This window comes from Tamandua tetradactyla, chromosome 6 (assembly GCF_023851605.1).
Source record: "Tamandua tetradactyla isolate mTamTet1 chromosome 6, mTamTet1.pri, whole genome shotgun sequence".
NCBI lineage: Eukaryota > Metazoa > Chordata > Mammalia > Pilosa > Myrmecophagidae > Tamandua > Tamandua tetradactyla.
In genome coordinates this window covers 51,520,318-51,527,097 of record NC_135332.1, presented here as the reverse complement: position 1 = coordinate 51,527,097, position 6,780 = coordinate 51,520,318, and the positions used below count along the sequence as shown (strand labels likewise).

General features: G+C 36.3%; 1 pseudogene; it reads right to left on the bottom strand.

Moving 5' to 3' along the window:
• Positions 1-728: 728 nt before the first annotated feature.
• LOC143686655 (zinc finger CCCH domain-containing protein 15-like) lies at positions 729-3,407 on the bottom strand (annotated as a pseudogene).
• Positions 3,408-6,780: the final 3,373 nt, after the last annotated feature.

The following is a 6,780-nucleotide window of genomic DNA, read 5'->3' as shown; positions in this document are numbered from 1 at the left end:
TTTTTCATTTTCATTGGCCTCAAGATATTTTCTGATTACTCTTATAATTTCTTCCTTGACCCACTTGTTGTTTAAGAATGTGTTGTTTAGCCTCCATATATTTGGCCCTTTGCCTGTTGTTGATTTCCAACTTCATTCCATTATGATCTGAGAAAGTGTTTTGTATTTCAATCTTTTTAAATTTATTGAGACTTGCTTTGTGAGTCAGCATATTGTCTCTCCTTGAGAATATTGCAAGAGCACTTGAGAAAAATGTGTATCCTGCTGCTGTGGGGTGTAATGTTGTGTAAATACCTGTTAAGTCTAGTTCACTTATCATATTATGCAAAATCTCTATTTCCTTATAAATTCCTGTTAAGATGTCCTATCCATTGATGAGAGCAGTGTATTGAAATCTCCAACTATTATGGTTAAGGTGTCTACTTCTCCCTTCAGTGTTGTCAGTGCTTGCCTCATGTATTTTGGAGTACTCTGGCTCAGTGCATAAATATTTATGATTGCTATGCCTTCTTGTTGAATTATCCCTTTTATTAATACATAGTGTCCTTCTGTCTTTTAATTGTTTTACATTTGAAGTCTAATTTGTTGGATATTAGTAAAGGTACTCCTGGTCTTTTCTGATTGTTGTTTGTATGAAATATCTTTTTCCAACCTTAACTTTCAGCCTAGTTTTGTCCTTGTGTCTAAGGTGAGTCTCTGGTTGACAGAATATAAATGAATCCTGTTTTTTAAATCCATGCTGCCAGTTTATGTCTTTTGCCTATAGCAGAGCACTCTCTTTCAATTAGATCTTGTAATGAAATTTCATCTTCTTTCTCTTCTTTCTTTTTATCATTTTTCAACATAAATCCAGGAGGAAGTGCCTGATAATACATGCAAGTATCACTCCCTCTGGGGCATACCCCAAATCAGCCATACTTGTTGTTTTCAGTAGCCTAAAGGAAATGCTTGCACATTATTTGAGTTTTTGTTTTTTTTCTTTTTCCATCTAACCCTACCTCTTGTTCACTACTTCTTCCAGCTTTTTCTTATCACAATTACCCATGGTATCTTTCTCAAGTTCTTCATCTCTTGCATTAATGTAAACACTTCTCTTTTCACATTTTCTGTCAGAGTCAAGTCATGAGAGAACCTACACTTATCTCCTTTAGTACACTGTCCTTGCTTGAAGAATGCACATACTACAGATTTGGGATCTGCACCTTTACTTATTTTTTTAAAAAATATTTTTGTTTTAAACAATGAACAGACATACTAACATTCTTGACATACAAAAATTCTTGACATGGTTACAATCAATGGCTCACAATATCATCATATAGTCGTGTATTCATCACTATGATCATTTTTTTGTACATTTGCATCTCTCCAGAAAAAGAAAAAGAAAAAACTCACGTCATACCCCTTCCATTCCCTTCCATTGTCCACTCATATTTTAATCTACTCAATTTATTTCAACCTTTGTTCCCCCTATTATTTGTTTATTTTTAATCCATATTTTTTACTCATCTGTCCATACCATAGATAAAAGGAGCATCAGACACAAGGTTTTCACAATCACACAGTCACATTGCGAAAGCTATATCATTATACAATCATCTTCGAGAAATATGGCTACTGAAACACAGCTCTACAGTTTCAGGCACTTCCCTCTAGCCACTCTAATATACCATAAACTAAAAAAATGATATCTATATAATATGTAAGGATAACCTCCATGATAACCTCTTGACGTTGTTTGAAATTTCAGCCATTGGTACTTTATTTTGTCTCATTTCTCTCTTCCCCCTTTCAGTCAAGAAGGTTTTCTCAATCCTGTGACGTTGAGTCCCAGCTCATTCTAGAATTTCTGTCCCACATTGCCAGGGAGGTTTTCACCCCTAGGAGTCATGTCCCATGGAGAGGGGGAAGGCTTTACTTATTTTTTGAGCAACAACTACAGGTTTGAACAGTTCATTTAGCCCCTGTAATTCTTTCTTCTCGTCATTTTCCCTCTATTTCTTTTCAGCTTTACTTTGTGCAACCTAATATGATTATAGGATTCATCCAAATGTTAATATGTCAGATCCTCATGTGAATTTTGTTGACCAAATTTAAGTTGATGAGTAAAAGCTTTGATAAACTTCTGTTGCTTTGCATCTTTTTTATTCTTCAGACCAAAAGTTTTTTCTTCAATAATCTGCTATTTCTTTTTCTGCTCCAACTTTTTGCTGCACCCAGCCTGAGCCTGTTTCTTGTGTGTGGGGGAATTGTGGAGACAGGCGGCACTGGCAGACTTCAATGCAGCTGGAAACTACTGGGGCTGGGCCCGGCAGCAGGAGGAAGAAGACCAGGGCCTCCTTGGCCATAACACAGTGTGGAAGGTAAGTCCTGTCACTAGATCTTGAAGATGGTTCCCAAAACTTTGCTCCAGGAGTATTATGGTACTGGCTCTTATATTTAGGTCTTTGATCCATTTGGAGTTCATTTTTGTGTAGGGTGTGTGTGTGCTGATTTGAAACTGTTGTGTACCGCAGAAAAGCCATGTCCTTTACTGGTCATTCAGTATTTCTGGGTGGGATTGTTTTTTTTTGTTTGTTTCAATGGAGATGTGATCCACCCAATTATGGGTGGTAACTTTTGATTAGATGGCTTCTATGGAAGCCATTTGAAGAAGATGGTAAAGAAATCCAGCAGATGTCACCATGTCCTTCCCAGCTGAGAGAGAAACCCCAAATATTATTGGCCCCTTTCTTTGGAGTTAAGATATCTTTTTCTGGATGTCTTAGTTTGGACATTTCTGTGAACTCAGAACTGTAAACTTACAAGTTTCTAAATTCCCTTTTTAAAAGCCATCCTATTTCTGGTATCTAGCATTCTGGCAGCTTTAACAGTGTGAGATAGAAGTACTCTTTCATTATTCTGGATAAGGATATCCAGTTCTCCCAGCACCATTAATCAAAGAGACTTTTCTGTTCCAGTTGAATGGGCTTGGCAGCCTTGTCAAAGATAAAAAACAAACAAACAAACAAACAAAAACACCCATGTACCCACAATGTCCTTTTGTGTCTGATTTATTTCTCTCAATATGAAAGAAAATTAATTGCCCATAGATGTGAGGGTCTATTTCTGAACTCTTGATTCAACTCGATTGATCAATATATCTATATTTATGCCTGCACCATGTTGTTTTGACCATTGTGGCTTATATTATGCTTTAATACAGGAAGCATGAGTCCTCCCACTTTATTATTTTTTTCAAGATGTTTTCAGCTGTTCAAGGATCCTTTCCCTTCCAAATAAATTTGATAACGAGCTTTTCCATTTCTGCGGAGTAGACTGTTATAGTTTTGATTGGGATTGCATTGAATCTACGGATCAATTTGGGTAGAATTGACATCTTTCTGACATCTTACCTTCCAGTCCATGAACATAATTCATTTATTTAGGTCTTCTTTGATTTCTTTTAGCAAAGTTTTATAATTTCCTGAATATAAGTCCTTTTCATCTTTGGTTAAACTTATTACTAGGTATTTGATTCTTTTAGTTGCTTTTGTAAATCGAATTTTTTTTCTTGATTTCCTCCTTGGATAGTTCATTACTAATTGTTCTAGTTTGCTAGCTGCTGGAAGGCAATATACCAGAAACAGAATGGCTTTTAAAAAGGGGAATTTAATATGTTGCTATTTTACAGTTCTAAGGCTGAGAAAATGTCCCAATTAAAACAAGTCTATAGAAATGTCCAATCTAAGGCATTCAGGGAAAGATACCTTGGTTCAACAAGGCCAATGAAGTTCAGAGTTTCTCTCTCAAGTGTTAGGGCACATGGCAAACACAGTCAGAGTTTCTCTGTCATCTGGAAAGGCACGTGGTGAATACAGTCAGTGTTCCTCTCTCATCTGGAAGGGCACATGGTAAACATGGTCACGGTTTCTCCCTCAGCTGGAAGGGCACATGGTGAACACAGCGTCATCTGCTAGCTTTCTCTCCTGGCTTCCTGTTTCATGAAGCTCCCCAGGAGGTGTTTTCCTTCTTCATTTCCAAAGCACCGGCGGATGAATTTTCGGCTTAATGGTGCTGCAGCATTCTCTGCTCTCTCTGAATCTCTTCATTCTCCAAAATGTTTCCTCTTTTTTTTTTTTTATTAATTAAAAAAAGAATTAACAAAACAATTAGAAATCATTCCAATCTACATGTACAATCAGTAATTCTTAATAACATCACATGGTTGCATATTCATCATTTCTTAGTACATTTGCATCGATTTAGAAAAATAAAAAGACAACAGAATAAGAATTAAAACAATAATAGAAAGAAAAAAAACAAAAAACCTATACCTCACATGCAGCTTCATTCAGTGTTTTAACATAATTGCATTACAATTGGGTAGTACTGTGCTGTCCATTTCTGAGTTTTTATATCCAGTCCCGTTGTACAGTCTGTATCCCTTCAGCTCCAATTACCCGTTCTCTCTTTTTTTTTAATTAATGGAAAAAAAGAAATTAACCCAACATTTAGAGATCATACCATTCTACATATGCAATCATTAATTCTTAACATCATCACATAGATGCATGATCATCATTTCTTAGTACATTTGCATTGGTTTAGAAGAACTAGCAACATAACCGAAAAAGATATAGAATGTTAATATAGAGAAAAAAAAAAAGTAATAATAGTAAAATCAAAACAAAACAAAACAAAACAAAAACCTATAGCTCAGATGCAGCTTCATTCAGCGTTTTAACCTGATTACTTTACAATTAGGTATTATTGTGCTGTCCATTTTTGAGTTTTTGTATCTAGTCCTGTTACACCGTCTGTATCCCTTCAACTCCAATTGGCCATTATCTTACCCTGTTTCTACCTCCTGCTGGACTCTGATATCAAGGACATATTCCAAATTTATTCTCAAATGTCTGTTCACATCAGTGGGACCATACAGTATTTGTCCTTTAGTTTTTGGCTAGACTCACTCAGCATAATGTTCTCTAGGTCCATCCATGTTATTACATGCTTCATAAGTTTATCCTGTCTTAAAGCTGCATAGTATTCCATCGTATGTATATACCACAGTTTGTTTAGCCACTCTTCTGTTGATGGAGATTTCGGCTGTTTCCATCTCTTTGCAATTGTAAATAACGCTGCTATAAACATTGGTGTGCAAATGTCCGTTTGTGTCTTTGCCCTTAAGTCCTTTGAGTATATTCCCAGCAATGGTATTGCTGGGTCGTATGGCAATTCTATATTCAGCTTTTTGAGGAACCGCCAAACTGCCTTCCACAGTGGTTGCACCCTTTGACATTCCCACCAACAGTGGATAAGTGTGCCTCTTTCTCCGCATCCTCTCCAGCACTTGTCATTTTCTGTTTTGTTGATAATGGCCATTCTGGTGGGTGTGAGATGATATCTCATTGTGGTTTTGATTTGCATTTCTCTAATGGCCAGGGACATTGAGCATCTCTTCATGTGCCTTTTGGCCATTTGTATTTCCTCTTCTGATAGGTGTCTGTTCAAGTCTTTTTCCCATTTTGTAGTTGGGTTGGCTGTCTTTTTGTTGTTGAGATGAACAATCTCTTTATAAATTCTGGATACTAGACCTTTATCTGATATATCATTTCCAAATATTGTCTCCCATTGTGTAGGCTGTCTTTCTACTTTCTTGATGAAGTTCTTTGATGCACAAAAATGTTTAATTTTGAGGAGCTCCCATTTATTTATTTCCTTCTACAGTGTTCTTGCTTTAGGTTTAAGGTCCATAAAACCGCCTCCAGTTGTAAGATCCATAAGATATCTCCCAACATTTTCCTCTATCTGTTTTATGGTCTTAGACCTAATGTTTAGATCTTTGATCCATTTTGAGTTAACTTTTGTATAGGGTGTGAGAGATGGGTCTTCTTTCATTCTTTTGCATATGGATATCCAGTTCTCTAGGCACCATTTATTGAAGAGACTGCTCTGTCCCAGGTGAGTTGGCTTGACTGCCTTATCAAAGATCAAATGTCCATAGATGAGAGGGTCTATATCTGAGCACTCTATTCAATTCCATTGGTCGATATATCTATCTTTATGCCAATACCATGCTGTTTTGACCACTGTGGCTTCATAATATGCCTTAAAGTCAGACAGCGCGAGACCTCCAGCTTCGTTTTTTTCCCTCAAGATGTTTTTAGCAATTCGGGGCACCCTGCCCTTCCAGATAAATTTGCTTATTGGTTTTTCTATTTCTGAAAAATAAGTTGTTGGGATTTTGATTGGTATTGCATTGAATCTGTAAATCAATTTAGGTAGGATTGACATCTTAACTATATTTAGTCTTCCAATCCATGAACACGGTATGCCCTTCCATCTATTTAGGTCTTCTGTGATTTCTTTTAGCAGTTTTTTGTAGTTTTCTTTATATAGGTTTTTTGTCTCTTTAGTTAAATTTATTCCTAGGTATTTTATTCTTTTAGTTGCAATTGTAAATGGGATTCGTTTCTTGATTTCTCCCTCAGCTTGTTCATTACTAGTGTATAGAAATGCTACAGATTTTTGAATGTTGATCTTGTAACCTGCTACTTTGCTGTACTCATTTATTAGCTCTAGTAGTTTTGTTGTGGATTTTTGCGGGTTTTCGACGTATAGTATCATATCGTCTGCAAACAGTGATAGTTTTACTTCTTCCTTTCCAATTTTGATGCCTTGTATTTCTTTTTCTTGTCTAATTGCTCTGGCTAGAACCTCCAACACAATGTTGAATAATAGTGGTGATAGTGGACATCCTTGTCTTGTTCCTGATCTTAGGGGGAAAGTTTTCAA